The 25686-nt window shown below is 43.1% G+C and overlaps 1 protein-coding gene across 1 annotated transcript in view; it reads right to left on the bottom strand.

The window, feature by feature from the left end:
• The window catches only part of LOC141991359 (guanylate cyclase 2G-like), a 120492-nt gene that overhangs the window by 16674 nt on the left and 78132 nt on the right, over positions 1-25686 (bottom strand). The window lies entirely within an intron of this gene.

Here is a 25686-nt window from a genome sequence, read left to right as displayed (position 1 = left end):
CAGGATCTTGGGGGCCAGCTTACAATGGCTCACGGGCCATAGTTTGCTCACCCCTGCTCTAGACCCTTAATGTATGTATGGGCCTTGGTACAGCAGAGATGCCGCAGTGATGGTCTTGGTAGCTGCCCTAGTAATGGGTGAAGATCAGGTGTCCACAATGATATTCAGATCATGAAGTACTATTGAATTGCCTGTAGACTGTAGCCAGAGTGAATGAGGCTGGTCGTGGTTGGCATTATTCTTAACTTGTGAGACTTCCCGGAGTTTATTGTGGGTAAATTGCACATGATCTCTAATGAGTTCCTCAGTGTTCCATCTCATGCTGAACATGTACATGATGTCACAGGAAGAATAAGTAAGAAGGCAGGGTTGCAGTGCCTTCAATACATCAGTTATAGGTAGCTGTGTACTAATTGACAGTCCTATGTGACTAGATTTTAATTCATGGGAAAGGTGTGGAAAGCACTAGATGGGCACCTATATCACTGTATTTTAGAAACTTGAAGAAATAAATATATGCATGTCTCATCAGATCCAGCCAGTGCTATTGAGTGCCTGATCCAGGCTCTGGGCAAGATTAGTGCATGGATAAGAGATAACTGGCTGAAGCTCAATCCATATAAAACAAAGGTGATGTTAGTGTTCGGGGAAAGAAACCAGAAGATGTGGCAAGGATTTTCTCTGCCCCTCTTAGTCTATGTAAGGTATTTTTATGGCCTCCATTACCTCACTATATGAGGACCTCACAATCTTTAGTGTATTTTTGCTCACAACACTCAAGGAACGTAGGGTAATGCTATTATCCCCAATTTACAGATGTGAATGGAGGCACCACAAGACTAATGGTATGTCTCCATTGTGGAACCTATGTCGGCACAGCTAAGTTGGCATAACCCCCTAGTGTAGACGCAGCATACACTGACAAGGATTTTTTTCCTGTCAACACAGGAACACCACTGTCCCAAATGATATTAGCTACGTCAGCTGAAGCCCTCTTCCATCAACACAGTTGCGTCCACACTGGGGGTAGCGTTGGCATAGCTATGTCAGTCAGCGGTATGGTTTCTTCACATCCCTAGGTGACATAGCTATGTCACCATAACTTTTAAGTGGAGACAAAGCCTTGGTAACTTTCCCATGGTTACACAGGAAGTCTGAGGCAGAGCAGGTAAATGAACCTGGGTTTCCTAAATCCCTAATCACTAAAGGGTGTGTACCAACCATTTCTAGCTGTATACTTTTATGGCCCCCATTCCATAGTATCTGGGAACCTCGCAAGTATTTAAAAATGGAAATGACAATAAACAATCATCAAAATTCCCGTCTGGGGGTATTGTTGAATCTCCAGATGATCACACAACAGCAATGTCTAGACAACCATTTTTCCTTTTTCATCTGGCCAGAAGATTGTGGCCATTACTTTTGCATACAGATCTTACTACTGTGAACTGTCTTTGTTGCCTCAAGATTAGACTATCACAATGTGTCCCCCAGGTATGTCGACACCGCCTGCAACAGTGAGTCTCTAAGCCTGAGTAGACAGACTCGGGCTTGTGCTACTGTTCTAAAAATAGCTGGGTAAATGTTGCAGCTCAGGCTGGAGCTCAGGATCTGAAGTCCACCCCCTTATCTTGGGTTCAGAGCCTGAGTTCTGGCCTGAACTGCCGCTAAAAGCACTGTCTACCCCCCAGCTATTTTTGGAACGGTAGCACAAGCCCCGAAAGCCCAAGTCTGTCGAGATGTGCTTGGAGGCTCACTGCTACTGGGTAGACATACCCTATAATGTGGCTACATCTTACAAATCAAACTGGAAACTGAAGATGGAACAGAATGTGGCAACCTGCTTGTTAAAATATGTATCTCACCAGAAGCACATGACACCAATTGTCCAGGATATGCATTAGCTGCCTATTGATTTCCATGTGGTTTGTGGTGGTGTTTTGGACATATACCGGCTCAAGACCATCTCCTTGAGAGGCCATCTCAAAATACTTACATACTATAGTCAATTAACAAGATCAGAAATGTAAGTAGTGAGATGGCACAGGAACAAAAACGTGTTTTACTCTCAACTGAGTGGTGCAAGTCCAAGCTAATGGCTGGCTGGAAGTAAAGGGTCTAGTGCATACAGTGATGCATAAAAAGACAGTGTGGCCTAATAGCTAGAGCATGAAACAGAGTCAGGGGTATGAGGTCTATTCCTGGCTCTCTTACTAATTCATATTGTGACCACTGGCAAGACACTTAACCTCTGTATGCCTGGTTTACCACCGCTGAGAAAATAATGCCTTTTGTAAAGCATTCTATAATTCTTCTATGAAGGTTGCTATAAAATTGGGAAGTATTATTATGATTAATTATTACTTCTTGTGATGCATCCCAGCACAGGTCAGCAAAGTGTTCGTACATGGACACAAGTGTCTGTGGTAAAAAATTTGAGGTCTACAGTAATTTTTCAAAAAACGTTGAATGACTGAATGATATAACCCCCACAATGTCCATCACTAAGTATGGTAATTTTATCAAGTGTCCATCACGCAACATGGTGGTGCCGACCCCCACATCCCAGCGGTACCCAGCATTGTGAGGCACCTTGCTACCACCTGTCCTTAGCCATGGGCAACAGAAGCATTCCCCTCTTAGCCGATACAGGCTCCTTTGTCACTCTGCCTTTTAGCCATAGGCACACTCCAACCCCCAAACCTTTCAAGGGACCTCTGGAGTGCTTAGCCCCTGCTTCATGGGACACCCACATTGTTTACAGATTTACTGCTCCCAAATAAATAGTACACTCCAGCTTACCAGTTACACCACAGATCACCACTCCACTTAACGCAAACCACTTAGATAAGTTTATAGTGAAAACAAGTAAAAATTTATTTAATAAAGTATAGAGATGCAAACGATAGCAAGCAGAAATGTTGGAAACAAATGGTTATATATAAAATAAAATCATAACATGCACTCTAGAGGATAGACTTAGTTAACAAGATACTCTCATCGGTAATAAAGTATTACTCACCCACGCTTTTCAATGAGGCAGACTGTGATCCCTTTCTCACGAGACAGGCCACACTGTCTTCTTGTCCCCTAAGTGAAGGATACTTTGCCTCTCCTTGCATTCTCCTCCTGTACCATGTATTCTCCTTCTTTGATCTTAGTCAAAAACAAGGTACTCTCCAGCAGCATATGCCTTCCAATAGATTTTGTGATCTTGCAATTGATTTTGCTATCTTGATTAGCTGGTGGCTCTGGTTAGCAAATAGACTAACCTTATGAAGCATACAGTATACAATGACCAGACAGAGTTAAGCATCTACCTCCCACTGCCTGACAGAACCTGTCTGAAGCACATCACCTCCTGGTGACCTGCCTTTAATGTCAATGTTTTAAGAACAAAATGTCTAGTATAGATACATAGCTTCTTATCCATGCAACAGTTTGCCATGATTATGACAACCAGTGGGCTACTGGCTTTCAGTAAAGCCACCGTTTGGTGAATTATTGTCCATAAACTTCACCCAGAGAGTCCTGTAAAACTCTATGCTTCCCTGTGCCCTCTGCCAGTTAGCACAAATAAGTTCCTGGGTTACACCAGTAAAGTGGAGAAATACTTACTTTCTAGGGTGTGGTTGTGTCTAATTAATTGTTGTTTGTAAAAGTCTTCAGGATAGTTGGATGAAAGTCTCTATAAATGAGAAGTATGCAATACATTGAAACAAACACCAGCATTATTAGAGGATATTGCTTCTCAGGATGATAGGGAACACTACCCAAAAGTCATGAGCAGGGTTGGGTTGCTTTAAACTAATCATAAATTTTCACTTGTTTGGCAATTCAAAGCCATGAATTTTGTGTGTAACGCCTTTTTCCCTACAGCTGTGGGTGCTCCAGGTATATTCTAGACTTTTTTCTATTAATCCAACATCTTTCCTTCAGGCATTATACTTTAGTGCAGGGGTAGGCAACCTATGACACTGCCCGGATCCTGGCCTCCGGTCCGGGGGGCTCTGCTGCTGGCCTGGGGTCCCGGCCACCAGCCCGGCTCTGCAGCCGCCCCCAGCTGTGGCCCGCTGGCCCCAGCCGTGGCCCTCTGGCCCCAGCCAGGGGCAGTGAGGGGTGCAGACAGGGGCAAGAGGGGACGCAGCTCAGCACCCCCACCTTAAAAATTGTTCCAGTGCCACGGTACTGGGATATTTTCAAGTCCTGATTTGCAGCTTACATCACTATCACGCCACATGGAACAGCGCACTGCGTTTGACGTTGAGATTAGAATGTACACGCAAGAACTGGAATCCGAATTTTCTGACAGATTTCAAGATTTCCAGCGATTTGGCCCAATTCTTTATTTTCTAATTAAACCTGAAAAGTTCAATGAAAGTGATTTGGATTTGTCTGTATTTCAGGGGATGGGTTTTGAAGATTTCGAAATGCGTCTCATTCAGTTAAAAAGCTCAGAAATGTGGGCATCAGAGTTTGGAGATCTGCGGAGTGCATGAGAGAGATCATGGGGCCTCTATTCTGACCTGCTGGTCGTCCCTGCCAGTGAAATTTAACTGGTTGAAGAAAACTGCATTTGCAGGGCTTTCAGCATTTGGATCCACATACCTGTGTGAACAGGTATTTTCACACATGAAATCTGTCTTCTGTCCCTCTCAGAGCCAGTTAACAACTGATCACTCAGGAGCCTGTGTGCAGCTTCAAGTATCCAAATACGTGCCAGACATTGGAAAACTCAACAAGGAAAAGCAAGGGCAAGGATCACACTAAACTGATAAGATCTGCATTTTAATTTAATTTTAAATGAAGCTTCTTAAACATTTTAAAAACCTTATTTACTTTACATACAACAATAGTTTAGTTATATATTATAGACTTATAGAAAGAGACCTTCTAAAAACATTAAAATGTATTACTGGCACGCGAAACCTTAAATTAGAGTGAATAAATGAAGACTTGGCACACCACTTCCGAAAGGTTGCCAACCCCTGCTTTAGTGCATTTCAAACAGTTTACTGATGCCAACATGTGTTCATTACTTGATGGATAACAGTAGGCTATAATTTGGTTTAGTTCTGGACAAAATTTTAAAAAAAACCCCACACACCTGCTCTCTTCTGTAGCCTTTTAATGAGAAAGCCAGCACTAGTTTTGGGATTCATAACCTATAACAATGGTTATTGATACCCAGACATTATTCTGTCACAGGACACATTACCAGTAAAGATACAGCATATTTCCTTTTCCCACCAGTATGTAAACTCTAATGCTAAAGGCATTGTAAAAAGGATGAACATACCAGCTCCAAGTCCATTATTACCAAGGACTTTTCTGCCCTTATCTGTTTGATTTAATTAAGCATGGCAATATCACACTGCGTTTTGCAGTTCTATGCCAAATAGCCTGTCCTCTCTGCATATCCCCCCTCTCTGCATATCCCCCTGACCTGAGCACTTTCTTTTATAGGCCTTTTCTTCCTGTTGGCTGGTTTGCAAGCGAACAATGTTGTCATTATTGTAGCAGCATCCCTGTAGCCACATAATTAAGGTTGTCTCACTGTGTCAAAGATACTATTTGAAGTGATTTAGACTTTGCAGTGTACATAAGGTCACAAGATTTGGATTGGCGCTGACTGAAAACATTTTTAGAAAAGTTCACACAGAATTGTTGACCAATGGGGACCTCAGAGTCGAATGATTTTTCCCAGCATTCAAAATTTCACACTGAAATACCACAGCAGCCATTACCACACTGAAACACCACCGTATCACCATCACAGTCTAATCGGGACTGAGGCGATGTCTAAACCTGGAGCTGGAGGTGTAATGGCGTATGCTAGCTCTCATCAATATAGTGTGATAAAATAGTGTAGCTGTGGTAGCAGTGAGCAGGAGCACAGCGCATCTGACCGGAGTATGTACCCATGGGGTCCGGGTGAGTTTGTACTCAAGGTAGCTAGCCCATACGGCTGCTCACCACTGCCCATGCCACCTCAGCGACACTACTATTTTTATCACACTCGCTCTCATCTAGCTAGTGTGAGGACCTTCACTCAAGCTGGGAGTCAGACCCTGAGCACCAGACATAGCCTAAGTCCCGGGCTCTATGCCCATAACAGGTATTTTACTGATTTGGTTCAGTTTTATTAATACTTTTCCTGGCCTGTTTACAGGAAAGAACATTGTCTGCCAACTTATTTCTGTCACTTATGAGGACCACACTCCTTCATAGCTATGTATGAATTATGACTCATCAGAGTCACATATTATGTGAACAATAAATGATAGTGTCTTTCCTAAACGTGCTACATGCATGAGGTTGTTTAAAGTGAAGGGGTTGTTTACTAAAATATCTGGGTGTAACCCAGAAGGAACTGCAATGCTCTTGCAAGCAAACAATGTGAATCTGGTTCCTTTGGAAAACCTGACAAAAAATACTCTTTAACAGCAGAGCAGCTGTATGAATTCCATGCCTCTCTGGCATGGTGATGGCCCATAGACCTGTAGGGATATCTCATGGACCACAAAAGCATCTGCTGAAGATTGAAGTGTTCACCAGGAAGGCCGAACCCTCTAACATACCGTAGGTAGAGCGTCCCATGTGAAAGCATGGCTTCCTCAAGTCCACACTACCAGTGCATCCCTGTCTGCAGCTTACTCCTCCGAGGCAGTGTGAATGCATAGAAATGAATGCCAAAAACTACTGATTTGCCCACTTCTCTTCTACAGTTCTGCACCCTTTGCACCCAACTTTATCTCCATGCCCTGAGGAGCTCCAGCCAGGCATAGTTTATATGGGAGATTTTCCAAGGGGTTGGAGAAAAGATGGATATAACTCCGCTTAAGAAGGCCTCTTTTTCCATGGATAGATTTGTGAACAGTGGGTTTTCCTACTCATGCAATAAGCCTTTGGCAAAAAAGTCAGCATTTCACATGTGCAGTACAATATTTCCATTAAATTCAATTACTGTGCAGGACTGCTTACTGCAGAATAATATAATTTACTCAGAGTAGTGAGAGAAGTCCCACTAAAAGACTTGCTGCATGAGAAGTGAGAATTATTCATGTAAGCAATGGTGCAGGACTGGGAATTAGTTACATAAGTTTCATTAGTTACATTAGTTTCACAATGCTGGAGTTTTTAATACTGGAGCTAAGTAGCTATGTATGTTTTGACTACGCAGCTGTAGAAGTAGAGTGTTCAAGCATTTATAACTTTTTAATTGGTAAATGTTAATTTTCCAAACTTAGCACACACACAAAAGCAAACAAATAAAAACCCAGTGCTCATTAAGGCTTACTTACATACTGTAGTGAATAGGATACCCTTTTAAATAGTTTGGGAGTCCACAGTTGGCCTCCTGGTTTTTTGTATGTTTACAAACAGCAAATAAACATGGTTATTTGGAAGCCAGCTGTGTCCATGAGGTTTCCTCACTCAATGTTGTGTAAAGAGCAAAGACCAAACACAGCCATTTTTAAAGTTATCAGATTTTAAAACCCAACAGAACCTAAGTATTATTCATATGATGATGTAATTTCTACTAACCAGTGGAAATCTAACTCTACGACCTCAAAAGCCAAGCTACAAACAATCTATGGCCTCAATTTAGGCAGGCAGAGCACTTAAGCATATTATCATGGTTAAGTGCTTAGCTGAATAAGGATGGATTTAAGCACATGCCTGAAAGTAAACATATGCTTATATTCATTGCTGAATTGGGGCCTATAAGGGGGAAAGTATCTTGCTACACTGACACACTTTATAGGACATACAACCAGGACACACTGAGTAAGCAGAAAATGAAACAACAAATGGGCCCCAACAATGCTCTCTGCAGTACTCATCTAAGCATAATTGTGCTTTCCCTTGTTTTACAATTTTTAGTCTGTAACAATATTATCACTGGGAGGTATTTGTTATTTGGGACAGTTACTGGCTGGTGCAGCAGGAGAGGAAAAAGTTAATGGATTTTCAAGGAGAACTAGTAGAGCAATCGATAACTGCCTGGATACCAGGCTATGGGCACAGACACAACAGTAGTTCTGTTCCGATCAACAAATGATGGACTTACGATGAACTGTGAATTCATAATGATCAATGAGTTAGGAGGTGGTGTTAGAAATATACCTGTGGAATTCCATAGGGTGGAGTTCTATAAAAGGTTTTAAGTAACATGAGACTGGGGTGGGCTCCTGGCTCCAAAACAAGTTTCATTAAAACCTTTACACTGTATCACAGCATATTCCAACATGCCTCATATGTAATAGAGATAGTCCAACAAGTACTGAAAGATCAAGTAAAAGCTGAACTGAACTGATTGGTAAATTGGATATTATTGGGTGAATTCAGGTATCATCATGGAATAGCTACCACAATAAAAGCAAATGAGTTAAAGGTTTGTATAGATCCAAGAGATTTGAATAAAGTCCTCAAATATTTGCCTACCCCATAAGAACACCTGAGGAGGTGATGTCTAAACCTCGAGATACCAACGTATTTGCACCTCTGGATTCAAGCCAAGGGTTGTGTCAGCTCTGACTCAATACAGAGAGTGTGAAGCTCTACAGGGGAAATCCTGGCTTTATTGAAGTCAGTGGCAAAACTCCCATTGACTTCAAGCAGGCCAGGTCTCCACCCTACCCAAACTCCCCCTTTTGTCAATATAGACTTAAGTATCTTCCTTTCAGGATGGCCTCAGCACTTGAGGTGGACCTAAGCATCAAATCCTGGATCTTTGGAGACCTGGCTCGGGTGGATATAATTATAGATGATCTGCTGATTTGTGATGAAAATGATCAACAAACAGCACAATTAGGAGTTGCATTGTGTTCTGTGACACCAAACGAAAGGACCTGACACTGAATGGAATCAAAATACCAGATGGACCTGAATGAAATCAGTTATGTGGGGACACACTTAGAGTATGTCTACACTTACCGTGGATTGACACTGCTGCGACTGATCCGCCGGGGGGTCGATTTAGTGGGTCTAGTAAAGACCCACTAAATCGACCACAGATTGCTCTCCCATCAGTTCCAGTACTCCACCAGAACGAGAAGCATAACGTTGTTAGGATATAAATATTCAGGCCTGTCTGTTAAGGCCTATCATTTAGCTAGCTATAGAGGTCTAAAAGAAAGAATCAAAATCATTGTCTGCCCGTGTAAGGGCCTTCTCTCACTGTGATAGTCTGAGGCCCTGTTCTTAAGCTAAGGCCTTTAGCTGAGCAGAGGGAGCAGCCATAAATTGGGAAGCGAACAGTCACATCCTCACATTCCAACTAGTCACATTGAAATAAGGGGCTGTTAGAAAGGTGATCCGATCTATCACCTCCAGAGAAAGGGAAGAGCCTAGAAGATGTAAAAGGAAACTTACTTTGATGTTTGGTAAGATCTCACTTATCAATAGACACAGCTAGGAAACCCTTATGTCTTTACGGATGTGGTTGTGAAATCCTCACTTCCGTATTGTTTTGTCATTATAGTTCCCACTTTGCTATTGTTTACTGTCATGGTCTCTGTCTGGTTCTGTGATTGTTTCTGACTGCTGTACAATTAATTTTGCTGAGTGTAAACTAAGGTGGTGGGATATAATTGGTTAGCTAATCATGTTACAATATGTTAGGATTGATTAGGTAAATTTCAGTAGAATGATTGGTTAAGGTATAGCTGAGAATATTACTATATAAATTAGGGGAAAACAAAAAGTAAGTTGGGATTCAAAAATAAGGAAAAGGGAACTTGGATTTAAGCTTGCTGGAAGTTCACCCCAATAAACATCGAATTGTTTGCACCTTTGGACTTCGGGTATTGTTCCTCTCCGTTCATGCGAGAAGGACTAGGGAAGTGAGAAGGTGAAGGAATAAGCTCTCTAACAAAGATAAATTGATGGGAGAGTTTCTCCCGTTGACCCAGTGCAGCGTAGACACCGCAATAAGTCAACCTAAGCTATGTCAACTCCAGCTACGTGAATAATGTAGCTGGAAGTGCGTAACTTAGGTCGACTTAACCCCGTAGTGTAGACCTGTCCTCAGTGACAACAGAGTTCAAGTAAACACACCAAGAAACAAAAACAAAATAAGCTCATAAGCAAATGTACAAATGGAAAAGCCCTGAAATAAGGAAGCTTTACTAACACATCTCAACAAATTCATTCCTAATTTATCCCAAGTGCACCACTTTGAGTATTATTTATTGTTTTATTACAGTAATGCCTAAGGACTCAACTGAGCTCAAGTCTCATAGTGTTAGGAGCTGCACAAATACCTAGTAAAGAGCTCCCAATCTAAACAGGCAAGACAGACAGAGGGTGAGAAAGAAAATTGAGGCTCAGAATGCTGAAGTGACTTTCCTGTGGTTGCACAGCTGGTGATCAGCACAGCTAGGAATAAAACCTGAATCTCATTACTCCCAGGCCAGGACTATTAGCCATTACCCTATGCTCCCTGTCCTAGAAGAGGGAAAAGAAAAGTCTTGGAGAATTAAAAAAAAGTTTTGTCATAGCACCACCTCTACTAAAATGTTTTTAAGATCTCAGCTGATGCAAGAACACATGAGTTGCTGGCTGCCCTTCTGCAAAATGATCTGATGGTGGCATAAGATTCTACTTCACTGACTGAATCACAACAGAACAGGATGATAAAGAAAAGCTAGTAATGGGATCTGATTGAAAATGGTTTCATAAACGATTTTATGGGCAGAAAACACTAGAAGCAGAGTTCATAAAACTTTGGAAGCTACGTTAATAGAAACCTTTGTGCAAATCACTGGGTAAATTTCATAAAACAACATTGACATTGCAAAAGCACTTGTTAAATACAATATACAGGCCTGGAAATAAGTTAATTATAGCAGGGATGCTTTCAAAGGTGCCTATAAATAGTGAATGCAAGATGCTGCAAGAACAGGAGAATGCTGTCAGTTGGCACACCTCGCCTACAGCGCCCCTTCTGCCTTAGTGTTGCTTTATAGCACCCTGCTTCGGTTCCCTTCTTTGTGCTCCTTTAATAAACTCCAGGCAGGCTTTATTTTTGTCCAATAATGCCCCTCCTCTTTCTCCCAGAGTCTATTTTCCTGGAATAAAACACAAAACAAAACTCAGTCTTCTCCCACTTCAAGTCTGCTCTCTGCAGCACTTCTTGCCACCCTCAGGAAGTTTTTCCTACTTCCCTGGAGTCTGCTCTTCCCGGCCCTCAGCCTTCTTCAGCCCTCTCTCTTTCACACCCAAACACCTTCCCTTACCTCGCTGAGCTGAGAGAGAAGTCCACAGGTAGCAAATTTTTGCTGCCTGCAGGGATCTTTCTCAGTGTCTGCACCTTTCTGCCATATTCCCTCTTTCATAAGACCCAGGTGCCTCAGTTGGACAGCATGTAATCAGTCTGGTACACTTCTTCTTCTTAAAGGGGCGAGTCACCCTGTGATAGATGTATATACAACACAAAGATTACCCAATTCCCAAAACAATGTTGGCCCAAGCTCAGAATGACTTAACCTTACAAGAGCTTGAGAGAGTAGCTCAAGATGAAACTTTAATGTAAAAGCACAAATACCTCCAACCACCAAATCCTGTTGAGATTATCAAGATGAAATTGCTGCACGTGATGGAATTATGTCATAATACCTACCACACAGCCTGAGCTCAGAAATGCAATGCATAATCCACTGTGGGTGTTGGGATGTGTAAAAACAGATCCGAAGATGTCCTGTTCTACCCAGTTTTCAATGTTGTCATCAAATATAATGCAGCCAAGGGTGATCATCTGCAATAAATACTGGAAACAAAGTGTTCAAGAACCACTGAAATCATGTGAGATTCCTGATCACCCTTGGAAGGAATGAGGTTTTGAAGGGAATGAGGGGCTCCAGGAGCAGGATGACTTTCTACCCTGTAACACATTGCCCTGCAGACCCACTGTGTTCTCATCCTGCAGAGAGTTAATGCAATTTAGCATTACTAAACAGTTGTAGGGGGAACCCAACTATGGCAGCATGACTCTGGAAGAAATGGAACTATGGAGCAATGCTACTAGGGTAAGGGGTCTAGGCAAGAAGCCTGTTTCAGCAAAGAGTGGAAGGCCTCCCTGCTTCCCCCCTACCGAATTCTCCAGAGCAGATAAGCTGGTAAGCGGAACACTCAGAGAAGGGAATCAGCGTGGGTAAAACTGAGACTACACACTTGTCGGTAGATACATTGTGCAGCTGTGTAAAACTCTGAAATGACACCCAGTTAAATGGTGTGGATCAAATGGAGGTGTTGCTTTTCATGTTTTGTTTGGTTTTGAATTGCCTGTAACAATATTATAATTACACTGTTAGTTTTATAAGTGATTATAAAATGAGTTTCATAGAAATGACTTACACTTCAAACTTGAAACAAGGACACTGGTACCTCCTAATGAGGACACATCACTGGGTAAGTTTGTAAACAGGAAGAAAAAAAAAGGGGGGGGGATAATAACCAATTAAATATTTCATTTATAGCATGCACAGTATTAAATGTCTATTACTTTCTGAGGTGCCTAGAGTCTGATGGGAACCTACGGTGATGTATTTTTGACGGTTCTCGGGGTACCCCGCACTGTGAGTCACCTTGTTACTCCCGCCTTCACTGTGAGGGAGAATTGTTTGCTTAGCTGGGTTTGCTAGCCTGGTTAGCCACTCAAGCACTCCCCTCTGGGCAATGGGCTTACTTTGCTTTGCAGGTTAACCATAGGTGCTCCCCAGTCCCTTTCCCTGGGATATCCAGCTCCTGACACTGACTACTCACAGAACTACTAGGTCTGCTGTTCTCAAAGGAACAGTATACACACCATCTTGTACAATTCATCTCAGGACCAGCACTTTGCTTAGCAACAGCACAACTATATTTATAGTGAAACCAAGAATAAGTTTATTATCAAAGGCTAGAGATTCAGGAGACAGTAAGTAAGGATATTGAAAACAAATGGTTACCCATAAAACAATCATAATACGCTTTCTAGAGACTAACTTTAACTATCAGGTTAGCCCCCCGTCTAAAGAAGTTTATCTCACCCGAAGTCCTCTGCAGCATTTTCAGCCAAGGTTGGCTGAGATCCTGCTTCAATGCTGTAAACGCATTGTCTGTTTACTTCCTAGGTGCAGAATGTGTCATCTTTTCTCCTACATACACCCCCAAAGTTAATTGTCTGCACTCAGAAACAGGTAACCACCCGTGCATTGTTTTTCCTGCGTACTGCTTCCCCATTGGTTTCACATTTCTTCGCTGACTTCATATGTACATGGGCACCCTTTGTGCTTACAATGCTTAATTTACATCTAGATAGACGGAGGTGAATAAACATCTCGTCTGACAGAAAACCTGTTTTTTCACTTCTGCTGGTGAGTCATACCTTGATACAGACTAAGCCCATATTTTCAGTGTATACACATATAACTCCTTACATAATATTGATACATACATTTCACAATGATATTAATGACCAGCATGACTGCAGCTTTCATTTAAGACCTCACTATACATTCTTTGATGAACCAGAATCAGGACAATCCCATAATGTCCTTGCCAGTTGGCATTAAGGAGTTCTTGGATCACAGTATTAAATTCCACTGTGCATCTCTGTAGAAGTGCAACATGATTAGACCATACCCAGAGATAGAATTCATGCATAAATACCCCCTCACTAACATTGCAATGTTGATTCACCGCTCTAGAACTAGAAGCTCAAATAAGAGATGTTCTCGTATCGAAATACAAACTACACGCACACGTTTATTCTCGTTTGTACATACACGCATACAAGACTTTTAATGAGGGCCCACATCCCTATATATTTGTTCTCTGGGCCCAATTTTACCACTCTTTCAAATGAAACAACTCCACTGACGTTTGCCAGCAGTCAGTTGGGCTTCCCATATTATTTCTTTTTTTCCTATTCGTGAGTACCCTTTTTTTTCCTTCTCCTTTCACCATTTTTGAAAAATGGAGAAAACTCCATGCAAAGAACTATATCAACTACCTCAAAGTTAAGGTTGCCCTTGTCAGCAAGTCAGGAAAATGACAGAAAGCTTTCTGTCATACAAGACTAGCAGAGTGGTGTCATTAGATGCAGCCAGCGCCTGCTGGTCGTAGAAGCTCTGCATAGCAAAATATAGGGCAAAAACTCCTCAAACAGAGAAAATTAGTCAGAAGTGCTTGTGCTGCCTCTCCTGATCACATGGGTTAGGCTCTGCCAAACAGGAAACCAGTGTGTGACTTGTGCAACTTGTGACTTATTACTGTGAGCCTTGTGTGACCAATCTCAAGTTTGAAAAATTTCCTTCAGGATTCTGAAAAATTTTGCAACATTGAAAACAAACCTTTTCTTCTAGAAATTTTTTGCCCAGCTCTGATAAGGATGCCCATCATGGTGGGAGTGTAAGTTAAAGCAGGGAGCTGAGGCTGCTTTATTTTGCACTCCCCCATTAGTCACTTAGTGACTGTTTATGCCACCACTAGATTGCTTTAGCAGATTTTGCCCCTTGACAAGCTCCTGGGTTGGCCACCCTGCCTTTTCCAGCCATGCCTCCCCCCTTCATTACCAACCCTGCAGAGTGACTATAGGACATAGACTCCTGCTTAAGTTTCAGACTGGCACATCTTGAACTACTTTGGTACAGAGGTATTTTTTCTAACTCACACTCAAAATGCACTTGACACAATGATTTGCATCACCAATCAGTTTAGGCTAGAGACCTTGTGCCAAATTCTGCTCTGAATGTCACTGCTGCACTCCAGATTTACATAAGTAGAATTTGGTTCCCTAATTCTACATTTCCTGCATTTGGACTGCTTGATTTCTCAATTCTAAGCTTTTATGAAAGCTGGGTTTTTTGCACGCAATAGAAATAAATAATATGTTAGATTAGAATTAAACAGGAAATATTTTAGAAACCTCACCCCACAACTCAAACCGAATCTGAACTAAATTTGGCTTTGAGATTAAACAAAGTTTTTTTTTAAAGTTTGATTAACTCCTTTTTTTCCCTTCCCCTTCCCACCCCTCCCTCACACACTTATTTTTCACTGTAATATAATTTTGATCCTATGGTTCCAGCTGAAATGCTGCAAGAAGAGCTTGTCTTGTGGATTTCTGGCCAAGACCAGAAGCAGGAAGAACCAGAAAAATCTCACAAGAAAGCTTATTTTCAGAAGATTTCCAGTTCATTTCTGTAGATCCAAGAAGTTCAGATAGTTCAGCTAACCATCTGGGGCTAATTAATTCCTAGTATATCTTCAACATCAATGGGTTACAGAAGGAATGAATCTTGGCAGATAAAGTTCTTGAGTGCTTTTCTGAATCAAGTTCCAAATCTTTATCCAGTCTCACACATCGTTAATTAAGCCTTCCAAACAACAGAAGCACCAGCATTTTTTGAGATTAAAACACCAACAACACTTCTAATGTAATATTACGTCCAATCTTGCATATCTTGTGCATCTAAAACATTCATTAATTTCAGCTGGAGTTTTGAATGAGCATAGAATTGGGCTGTTTACTAAAAAATTCAACATATGTACATATAACACATACATACACAATGACAAGAAGAAAAAGCAAAAACACAATGGAAAAATTTCCTACAAATCAAAGGAAGTCCTTGCAATCTTCATTTATACATAAATATATGAAATTCATTCCAACTAAGAAGCACTGGAGAGAAAAGAAAAGCAAAATAAAGAAAGAGGGGAAGAACTGGTGTCTGGAATCTAAAGTCCCACTTCTTCAATTACACGTTAATTTAAATATCTCCCTTTGTAAATTGTTCTTTATTTCCAGCATTTTCTTCCATTTCTCTCAAAAATATATCATTCAATCTACCAAAAAGAAGCTAATTCTCCCATGCACTGAAAGCGATCTTTCCAAAGAGGTGGATTTGGATTCCACCACGTACACAGCTGCAAATGCATATTCATACATAGAACAGCTCATGCAATTCACTTTTCGTTTGATTGTGATCATTCTTTTCCCCAGTTGAAATCAAGCGAGATATTTTCATGGCACATGTAATTATGCACATGTATTACATCTCTGGACGTAAATAATATTATTACTCCAATACCTTTATAATTATAATGACTGAAAATAATTCCTATACACCTGATACTACCATGGCTATGCACCGAAACCAGCCACTGACTCTACGGGAAGGTTGGATGATAATTATATAGTTAGCCTGGATTTTTTTTTCTAAAACATTTCCTTGCACATGCACTCTCCAGAGTTCCCCTCCCACCTATCCTCCACCATCCCCCTCTGTCACGCACCAGTTCATCCCGGTCCTGCCCTCCACTTTCCCCTCCATGCACATACGCAGTTTCCCCCACCTTCCTGCTCTCCCTGTTGAGTTGATGATGGAAGAGAGAATTTTTGAAAGGAAACATTTAGGATTAATGAAACTGAAAGTTTATCTGTCAGCACTGGCCAAGAAAACATTTTTTTTTTCAGAGAATTCCATGAAAAAATGCCTTTTAAAAATTCAGATATTTTTAAACTGGTTTCCATCCTGAAATGGTGAGGATGAGATGCTTGATGCCTGAAATCCAGGTCAGGTATTCAAGGCAGTGGAATAGTATAGTCAGAGTCACAGGCAAGAAGTTGATTTAGTGGCAGGTGTGGATAGATTTGAAGGGAGATAAGAGAGGAGGACTGTGTAGTACTGATAAGAAAAGATTTGGCATGGAGCAGGGCATTAGCAGTGGGAATGGAAGGGGAGGGCATGAGAGGTTTCAGGTATTAAATAACTAGAGCTGTCAGGATTTAACAAAAACCTGGACGTTGTAGCAGCGAGGAGAGGTGTGTTGGCTATTCACTCAGACAGCCTTATAACTGATGTATCAGCAGTGCTGGAAGAGGGAGGGAAAGTGTGGCATTTGCTCCTCCTCCGAGAGGAAACAACATTCCAGACCTACTCATTGCTACCTGCCCTGCTTAAGATTTGGAACAGGATTCTAAAAATCCCAGGATCTTGTGTCATTCAATTCCCCTCAGGGTCAATCTGCTCACTCAAAAAAAAAAAAACCCCACTCAACCTTTTTCTTTAATATGACCGGAGTTTATTGGGACATATAATAAAGTGAAAGGGTTGTGTGATCCGGTCCACTGTTTGTTTGCTCCAACTAACATGATGCAACACTAAATAATAATCCAGATCACTTTGTGGTTAAGGCAGTCAGGGATATGGGATCCATTCCCACCTTTACTACAGATTTCCCGTGACCTTTGGCAAGTCACTTAGAGAACCTGAATCACAGAAAGACTATCTGTAAAATAGGTTAATAATATTTATCTAAAGGACAGTGGGTGTTTTGAGGCTGAATTAATTCATGTTTGTAAAGTGCTTTGAGAGTCTTAGATGAAACATGCTGTATATATGCAAAATAGTACGATATGCAAATCCAAAATCTGTCCACCTCCAGCTTCAAACCATCACAACACAAAATAAAAATAATTAGCTCTGAGGTGCAAATGTAACCCACACACCTCCTAGATGTGGTGTTCTGTCCCATCTAGTGAAACTGAGACCACTTAGAGAGAGAGAGAGAGAGAGACACACACACACACACACACACACACACACACAGATTAATGAGTCTGCTCTACAGCCTTAGCTAACAAGCAGATGGCTTTTAGCTCATGCGGAAGAGGCTCATTCACTAAGCTCCCGAGGCCCCAGGTTCGATCCTGCCCGCCAATAATCGGGGTCTGTCGGTGTTACAAGTCAGGGCTCGTCTGGGATTTCAACTGGAAGTCATAAGAACGGCCATACAGGGTCAGACTAAAGGTCTATCTAGCCCAGTATCCTGTCTTCTGACAGTGGCCAATGCCAGGTGCCCCAGAGGGAATGAACAGAACAAGTGATCTGTTGCCCATTCCCAGCTTCCGGCAAACAGAGGCTAGGGACACCATTCCTGCCCATCCTGGCTAATAGCCATTGATGGACCTATCCTCCATGAATGTATCTAGTTCTTTCTTGAAGCCTATTATAGTCTTGGCCTTCACAACATCCTCTGGCAAGGAGTTCCACAGGTTGGCCATGCATTGTGTGAAAAAATACTTCCTTTTGTTTGTTTTAAACTTGCTGCCTATTAATTTCATTAATTACCCCTAGTTCTTGTGTTATGAGAAGGAGTAAATAACACTTCCTTTCTACTTTCTCCACACCAGTCATGATTTTATAGACCTCTATCATATCCCCCCTTAGTCAACTTTTTTCCAAGTTGAAAAGTCCCAGTCTTAATCTCTCCTCATATGGCAGCCGTTCCATACCCCTAATAATTTTTGTTGCCCCTTCCCAATTCCAATGTATCTTTTTTGAGAGGGAACGATCACATCTGTGGACGTACCATGGATTTATATACAGGAAAGATGTGGGTGTACCATGGATTTATATAGAGGCAATATGATATTTTCTGTATTATTTATCTATCTCTTTCTTAATGATTCCCAACATTCTTTGTTAGCTTTTTTGACTGCCGCTGCACATTGAGTGGATGTTTTCAGAGAACTATCCACAATGACTCCGAGATCTCTTTCTTGAGTGGTAACAGCTAATTTAGACCCCATCATTTTATACGTATAGTTGAGATTATGTTTTCCAATGTGCATTACTTTGCATTTATCAACACTGAATTTCATCTGCCATTTTGTTGCCCAGTCACCCAGTTTTGAGAGATCCTTTTATAGCTCTGCACAGTCTGCCTGGGACTTAACTATCTTGAGTAGTTTTATATCGTCTGCAAATTTTGCCACTATACTGTTTACGCCTTTTCCAGATGAATATGTTGAATAGGACTGAGCCCAGTACAGACCCCTGGGGAACAACACTATTTACCTCTCTCTATTCTGAAAACTGACCATTTATTCCTACCCTTTGTTTCCTATCTTTTAACCAGTTACAAATCCATGAGAGAAACCAATCCCTCTTATCCCATGACTGTTTACTTTGCTTAATAACCTTTGGTGAGGGACCTTGTCGAAGGCTTTCTGAAAATCTAAATACACTATATCCAGTGGATCCCCCTTGTCCACATGCTTGTTGACTCCCTCAAAGAATTCTAGTAGATTGGTGAGGCATGATTTCCCTTTACAAAAACCATGTTGAGTATTCCCCAACAACTTATGTTCATCTATGTGTCTGACAATTTTGTTTTTTACTATAGTTTCAACCAGTTTGCCCGGTACTGAAGTCAGGCTTACTGGCCTGTTATTGCCAAGGTCACCTCTGGAGCCCTTTTTAAAAATTGGCATCATATTAGCTATCCTCCAGTCATTTTGTACAGAAGCTGATTTAAATGACAGGTTACAGACAACAGTTAAAAGAAAAGGAGTACTTGTAGCACCTTAGAGACTAACAAATTTATTTGAGTGTAAGCTTTCGTGAGCTACAGCTCACTTCATCGGATGCATTCAGTGGAGCATCCGATGAAGTGAGCTGTAGCTCACGAAAGCTTATGCTCAAATAAATTAGTTAGTCTCTAAGGTGCCACAAGTCCTCTTTTTCTTTTTGCGAATACAGACTAACACGGCTGCTACTCTGAGACTACAGTTAGTAGTTCTGCAATTTCACATTTGAGTTCCTTCAGAACTCTTGGGTGAATACCATCTGGTCCTGGTGACTTATTGCTGTTTAATTTATCAATTTGTTCCAAAACCTCCTCTAATGATACCTCGATCTGGGACAGTTCCTCAGATTTGTCACCTAAAAAGAATGGCTCAGGTTTGGGAATCTCCCTCACATCCTCAACCGTGAAGACGGATGCAAATAATTAATTTAGTTTCTCTGCAATGGCCTTATTGTCCCTGAGTGCTCCTTTAGCATCTTGATCGTCCAGTGGCCCCACTGGTTGTTTAGCAGGCTTCCTGCTTCTGATGTACTTAAAAAAAATTGCTATTTCTTTCTGAGTCTTTGGCTAGACGTTCTTCAAATTCTTTTTTGGTCTTCCTAATAATATTTTTACACTCCTTCTACCAGCTGTTACAGTCTTTGCCCTTGGGCCTTGAGACTAATCAGAGACAGAAGGAGAAGTAGAGCAGTCCTTGGATAGTTGCCTCACTCCATTCCTTTTCTTTGCTGAAATTAAGAAGTAAGCATCTGGAATCAGCAGATTGCAGTGTCGCTGTAGCCTTGTTGGTCCCAGGATATTGGAGAGACAAGGTGGGTGAGGTAATATCTTTTATTGGATCACCTTCTGTCGGTAAAAGAGACTATCTTTCGAGCTTACACAGACAAAGAGCTGATCTGCAAACTAAACTTGGTTTCTCCTCCATCCAACTCAATTGGAATGGAGTGTTTTTCAGGGAAAGTGTTCTACATAGCAAGGGTCTTAGAAAATGTAGTATTGGGAAATCTCACTTTTCCCTCCGAAGCTGAAATATTAAGCTGCAAGTGTTAAGGCAGGAAATTATTTTCCTATCCCGAAATATTTTTTGAGGAGGAGTTTTAACTTCAGCTCCCAGTTCTGCAGACTGCCATTTTAGCTGTGGCAGGTGAAGCTCTTCTGTGAGGCTCTCCCAGTCACCAGACACAGTGAGAGTATCTGGCCTTACAGGAATCGACTCCTTGCGGGAGAGGCACCTCTTGGAGCAGGGAGAGCCAGGTATGCCCCTGGGCGGGGGGCTGTTATCCCCCAGCAGTGAGGAATGCAGAAAAAGGTCTTCTTTACTCCTCTTCTTCTCCCCCCCACCCTTTTTTTTTAAACTGAAAAAACTTTGAGCAGGGGTGGCCAACCTGTGACTCCGGAGCCACATGCGGCTCTTCAGAGGTTAATATGCAGCTCCTTGTCTAGGCACCGACTCCGGGGATGGAGCTACAGGTGCCAACTTTCCAGTGTGCCAGGGGTGCTCACTGCTCAACCCCTGTCCCTGCCCCCAATCTACCCCTTCCTGCCCCCTCCTCTGAGCCTGCCATGCCCTCGCTCCTCCCCCCTCCCCCCCATGCCTCCTGCACCACACGAAACAACTGATCAGGAGGTGCGGGGAGTGACGGGGAGGCGCTGATCAGCGGGGCAGCCGGTGGGTGGGAAGCTCTGGGAGCCGGGGGGTGTGGGGGAAGCTGCTGCGGGGCTGCTGACGTATTATTGTGGCTCTTTGGAAATGTGCATTGGTAAATTCTGGTTCCTTCTCAAGCTCAGGTTGGCCACCCCTGACTTAGAGTCTACTAAATGCCCAGGGGAAGGGAGGGAATGCCCCCAGACAGGGCAGGAAACTAACATTCTTTTCTCTCTCTCTCTTCTTTTTTATTTCTTTAATCCCAACAGAGTAAAAAAAAGGAAACACTACCTATTAAGGAGAACAAAAGAAACAAAACCAACTACTACTTATGCTACTGACGCAGATAAGGAAAGGATGACTGCTCCCTCCATGAGGCCAAAGGCAGTTGAGAAGGAAGAGAGGGGGGTTCATCCCCCGCAGTGTTAGATAGCCTCAGGCAGACCACAATGGAGGGAGAGCACATGCGGGGACTCAGCAGACACTGCTGCCGAAACTCTCCAATTAGAGGCGCAGAGGAGCACATACACCTACAGTGCCGCATCCACAGGGACACTCTCGAAGAAGCAGCCAGGGCTCCATGCTGAGAGGCCTGTGTTTTTCATGTTGCAGGCTGTCCCCGCATCATAGGCACAGGAATTAGGTGTGCAGGGGGTGCTGCAGCACCCCCAGGTTTTGTGCCTGGGGTCCCAGCCCCTCGCCCCACGCCCAGGCACTCTGCTGCCAGCCCAGTCCCAGCTGCCAGCCCCACACCCGGGGGCTCCGCTGCTGGCCTGGGGTCCCAGCTGCTGGGCCCAAATCCTGGCCACCGGCCCCACATCCAGGGCTCCGCTCCTGGCCCCGACCTGGGGCTCCGCACCCTCCCCCAGCTGTGGCCCCAGCCTCGTCCGCCTTACCCCGTCTGCATTCCCCCCCGGTTCCCGGAGCCACAGCCCTGCTGGTGGTGAGAGGCACAGACTGGGGTAAGGAAGGGCGCAGCTCAGCACCCCCATGCTAAAAAACGTTCTAGAGCCACTGGCCCACATTTGTATTCCTGAGCCCCTGGTTTCTCACCAGACTACATCCCCTCTTGCCACATCCCTCTCTTACTCTACATCCCTCTCTTACTCCAGCACTACTCGTCATTCTACACAGGGCTCCCAGGCCATTGCAGTTCTGCTCGCTGCCTTCCACGGGAGGCAGGGGCCGGCAGTAAAATCAGGCAGCTAGTGAGTGGAACTTCTTTTCCTTGGGGACAGGCTCAGATCTGAGAGAACAAGAGGAAGAGCTCTGAGCTCGGCCTAGATCTTCTCCCTGCCCACACCAGCATTCCTCACAATGACATGACTTTTGTTCACGCTCCTATGCCATTAGCTTGGTGAATGGCAGCCATCCACTCACAACCCCTCTGCAGCGCAGAAAAGCCAGGGAAGAGGAATCTCTTCTGCACAGAGCAGCAGTTCGTTAGGCTAGTTTTTGCACTCGAGAGGATGATGTCCCATTAGGAGTAGCTCTTCACCTTACTTCTCCCCAGATTCCCAAGCCATGCAGAGTTCAGCTCCAACACAGCAGCAGCAGCCGTAGCGGGCTTGTCTACAGTCGCCTGGCAGACTTAGACATGGGCAGTAGACATGGCAGAAGCTGTAGTGTAGACAGGGCTCGTGCTTTTTCACATCAAAGCCTCAGCTCTGCCTACAATGCAGCTTCAGCTGTTACCACCACTAATGCAGCTGCATGGGCTGTGAGTTACGACTATGAAGTTTGCCGGCATAGACGCTGGCAGAGGGGGGAAAGGTGGCTTTGCAGGTGGGTGGGGGGGAGAGAAAGGGGTGTTTTGCATGTCTCCACCACTCGTCCGCACACCTTCATACCAGGCAATAGAGGGAATCATGGACTCCTTAAGAAACTGAGATGTTTTAGTCATAGATTGCAGTAGCTCAAGCACAGAGTCCAATTAACTCTAATAACGAAACATTTCTAAAGTTCGCTCCGGGGCAGATTTTAACAGGAACCCTGGGGCAAAAATAAGAGTGACTAATCCCCTGAATTGACCCAGTGCTCAAATCCATCACTACAAGCATTTCAGATTCAGTTAAGCTTTATAATGTTCCTACATTGTTCAAATCTTCACTGCTGACTCAATACAAAGATACCTGTCTAGCTTTCCCTTTAGCTATTAATTTTCACAGTGCTACCAGCTGCACTGAGTTCTATGTTCCTGTGTTAATTATTTCAGATACCTGGGTCCAGATTCTAAACTGATGGCAATGGAGTTACTCTGGATCTACAACAATGTAATTGAGGTTAGAATCTGATCTGTTACACTCTGTTACACTCCTTAAACTCCACGTATCCCTTGGAAATTAATCAGATTCTGTACCACTTGGGAATTTTAATGGAAGAAAAGAACTTTGATAAATTTCAGAGACGGTAAAACGTTATCTCCTTGAGGCACGGAGCGATAAGGAATGGCTTTGATGTGCAATAATTGGAAAAAAAAAATACCGCTTAGATGACCACAATGTTCCCTTGCTCTCTTGGATTAAAATTACATTCTTTCTGCCACTAAAATGCCAGATCACATACTCTCTGCAGTTTCATCTCTACCACTGTGAAACAAAGCAAAAAGAGAGTAAGCGCTTACATTAAAATATAATACATATACATTTTCTTTTCTTTTTTTTTAATATAACCTGGTTACACACGTGGGGTGACATTCTGTGCTGGTCTCGCAGGAGGAACAGCGCCAGTTGCAATTGAGATGAGGAAGGGGCAAAGGTGGCTACAAACTAAACTTAGGTCACTCAAGGAGTCACCTCTCAGCCTGAGCGATGTAAGTTTCACCAGTGTAAGTGGTGGTGTAAGCAGCACTATGTTGGTGGGAGAGCTTTGCTGAGGTGACAGAGATGGTCACTGTCAATTCAAGATTCTTTCAGGGCAGATCCAGGGGTAATCCCTGGGCATCTCTGCCTCACTTTAGAATCTCTAGCCCTGTGAGAATTCAAACACCAAAGATTTATGACCTGGACCACAGCCCCTGCACAAAAAAACAGAGCCTGAATTACCTATTGCAAGCGTACGGCCAATCCAGTGCCAACAATAGGAGTTCACTGACCATTGGATCAGTCCCAACATGATCTCAACTCAACTTCATACAAAGCCATTTCTTGTTTGCATTGGTGTTGTACAAACATATACTGGAGAAAGCCAGTCCTTGCTCACAAGAGCATATAGTCTACAGGAGAAGCAAGGGATACAGCATAGAAGCAAAGCAAAAGCTATTTATATTTCTAATGACCACCGTTAAGTATGATGCATAATCTCAAAAGAAAGGGCACCAGCACTCAAAAGCCACTTAACAACTCTTCATAATGCATTTATCAGACCCTCGACAATAAGAGACTGTATCCATTTGGGATGTTATCGACCTGCTGGAAATCACAAACGTTTACAAAGTAGGACACTCGAAGGCTAACGGTTACAGTGTATTAAGAAAAGTAGGTCTAAGAATGAACTAGTGGGATTATGTGGCTTGGAAAACAAGAACACTGATTCTAATCAGCAACGGCTATTGATAAGAGTGCAAAGGTTCAAGTTTACATTTTATACGGGCGGTGATTTGAGAGGACAGCACTATAGATACTGATGGAAGATTGTTTGATAACAGTGAGTAACTGAATGTTAACTGGAGGTATGAGAGAGTGGACTAAGGTCTGTAATAGGGAGACTTTACCCTTCTATAGCACAGCATGGCCAAACCCAAACTTTCAAAAAATCATGATTTTTGGAGCCTAACTTATGTGGCTTAAAAATCAAGAGATTTTTAAAAGAATGCATTTGGAGTCCTGTTATTTGCCTTCCAGCTTTTGAATCTTTAGGGTTCATGTTTTCTTGTGCAAGGGCTAGAAACTTACTTTTTAGAAACAAAAATTAAAGCTGAGATTCTGTTGGATGCTGAGGCCTACAGGCTATAAGGGAAAACATCAAATGTTGCAAAACTCACAATAAATTGGTGAGAGTTTGCAACACTGGCTAGTAGAGACTTTCACTGAATCATCTTAGAGCAGGGGTGGCCAACATGTGGCTCTGGAGCCCCACGCGGCTCTTCAGAAGTTAATATGCGGCTCCTTGTATAGGCACTGACTCCGGGGCTGGAGTGACAGGAGCCAACTTTCCAATGTGCAGGGGGGTGCTCACTGCTCAATCCCTGGCTTTGCCGCAGGCCCTGCCCCACTCCACCCCTTCCTGCCCCCTCCCCTGAGCCTACCATGCCCTCGCTCCTCTCCTTCCCCCCTCTCCCCCCAAGTCTCCTACACTCCATGAAACAGCTGATCAGGAGACGCGGGAAGGGAGAAGGAGGTGCTGATTGGCGGGGCTGCCAGTGGGCGGGAGGCGCTGGGAGTGGGGTGGGGGGAGCTGATACGGGGCTGCTGATGTATTACTGTGGCTCTTTGGCAATGTACATGGGTAAATTCTGACTCCTTCTCAGGCTCAGGTTGGCCACCCCTGTCTTAGAGCACTGTGCATTAACTGGATTAGGCCTTGGGTTACCTCTTCAGCAGCAAGGCCCAACTTTTGAAAGACAACTTTGTTTAATCTTGGAATTCAGACTGTTTTGTGAGAGTCTCCTTCAGCACGCAGCGACCAGTCCAAGTCCTCAAACAGCAGCACACACTGGTGAGAGGCTCCTGTGAGGG

The sequence above is a fragment of the Natator depressus genome, chromosome 7, assembly GCF_965152275.1.
Source record: "Natator depressus isolate rNatDep1 chromosome 7, rNatDep2.hap1, whole genome shotgun sequence".
In the NCBI taxonomy this organism is placed as follows: domain Eukaryota; kingdom Metazoa; phylum Chordata; order Testudines; family Cheloniidae; genus Natator; species Natator depressus.
This window is presented reverse-complemented; position numbering and strand designations above follow the sequence as displayed.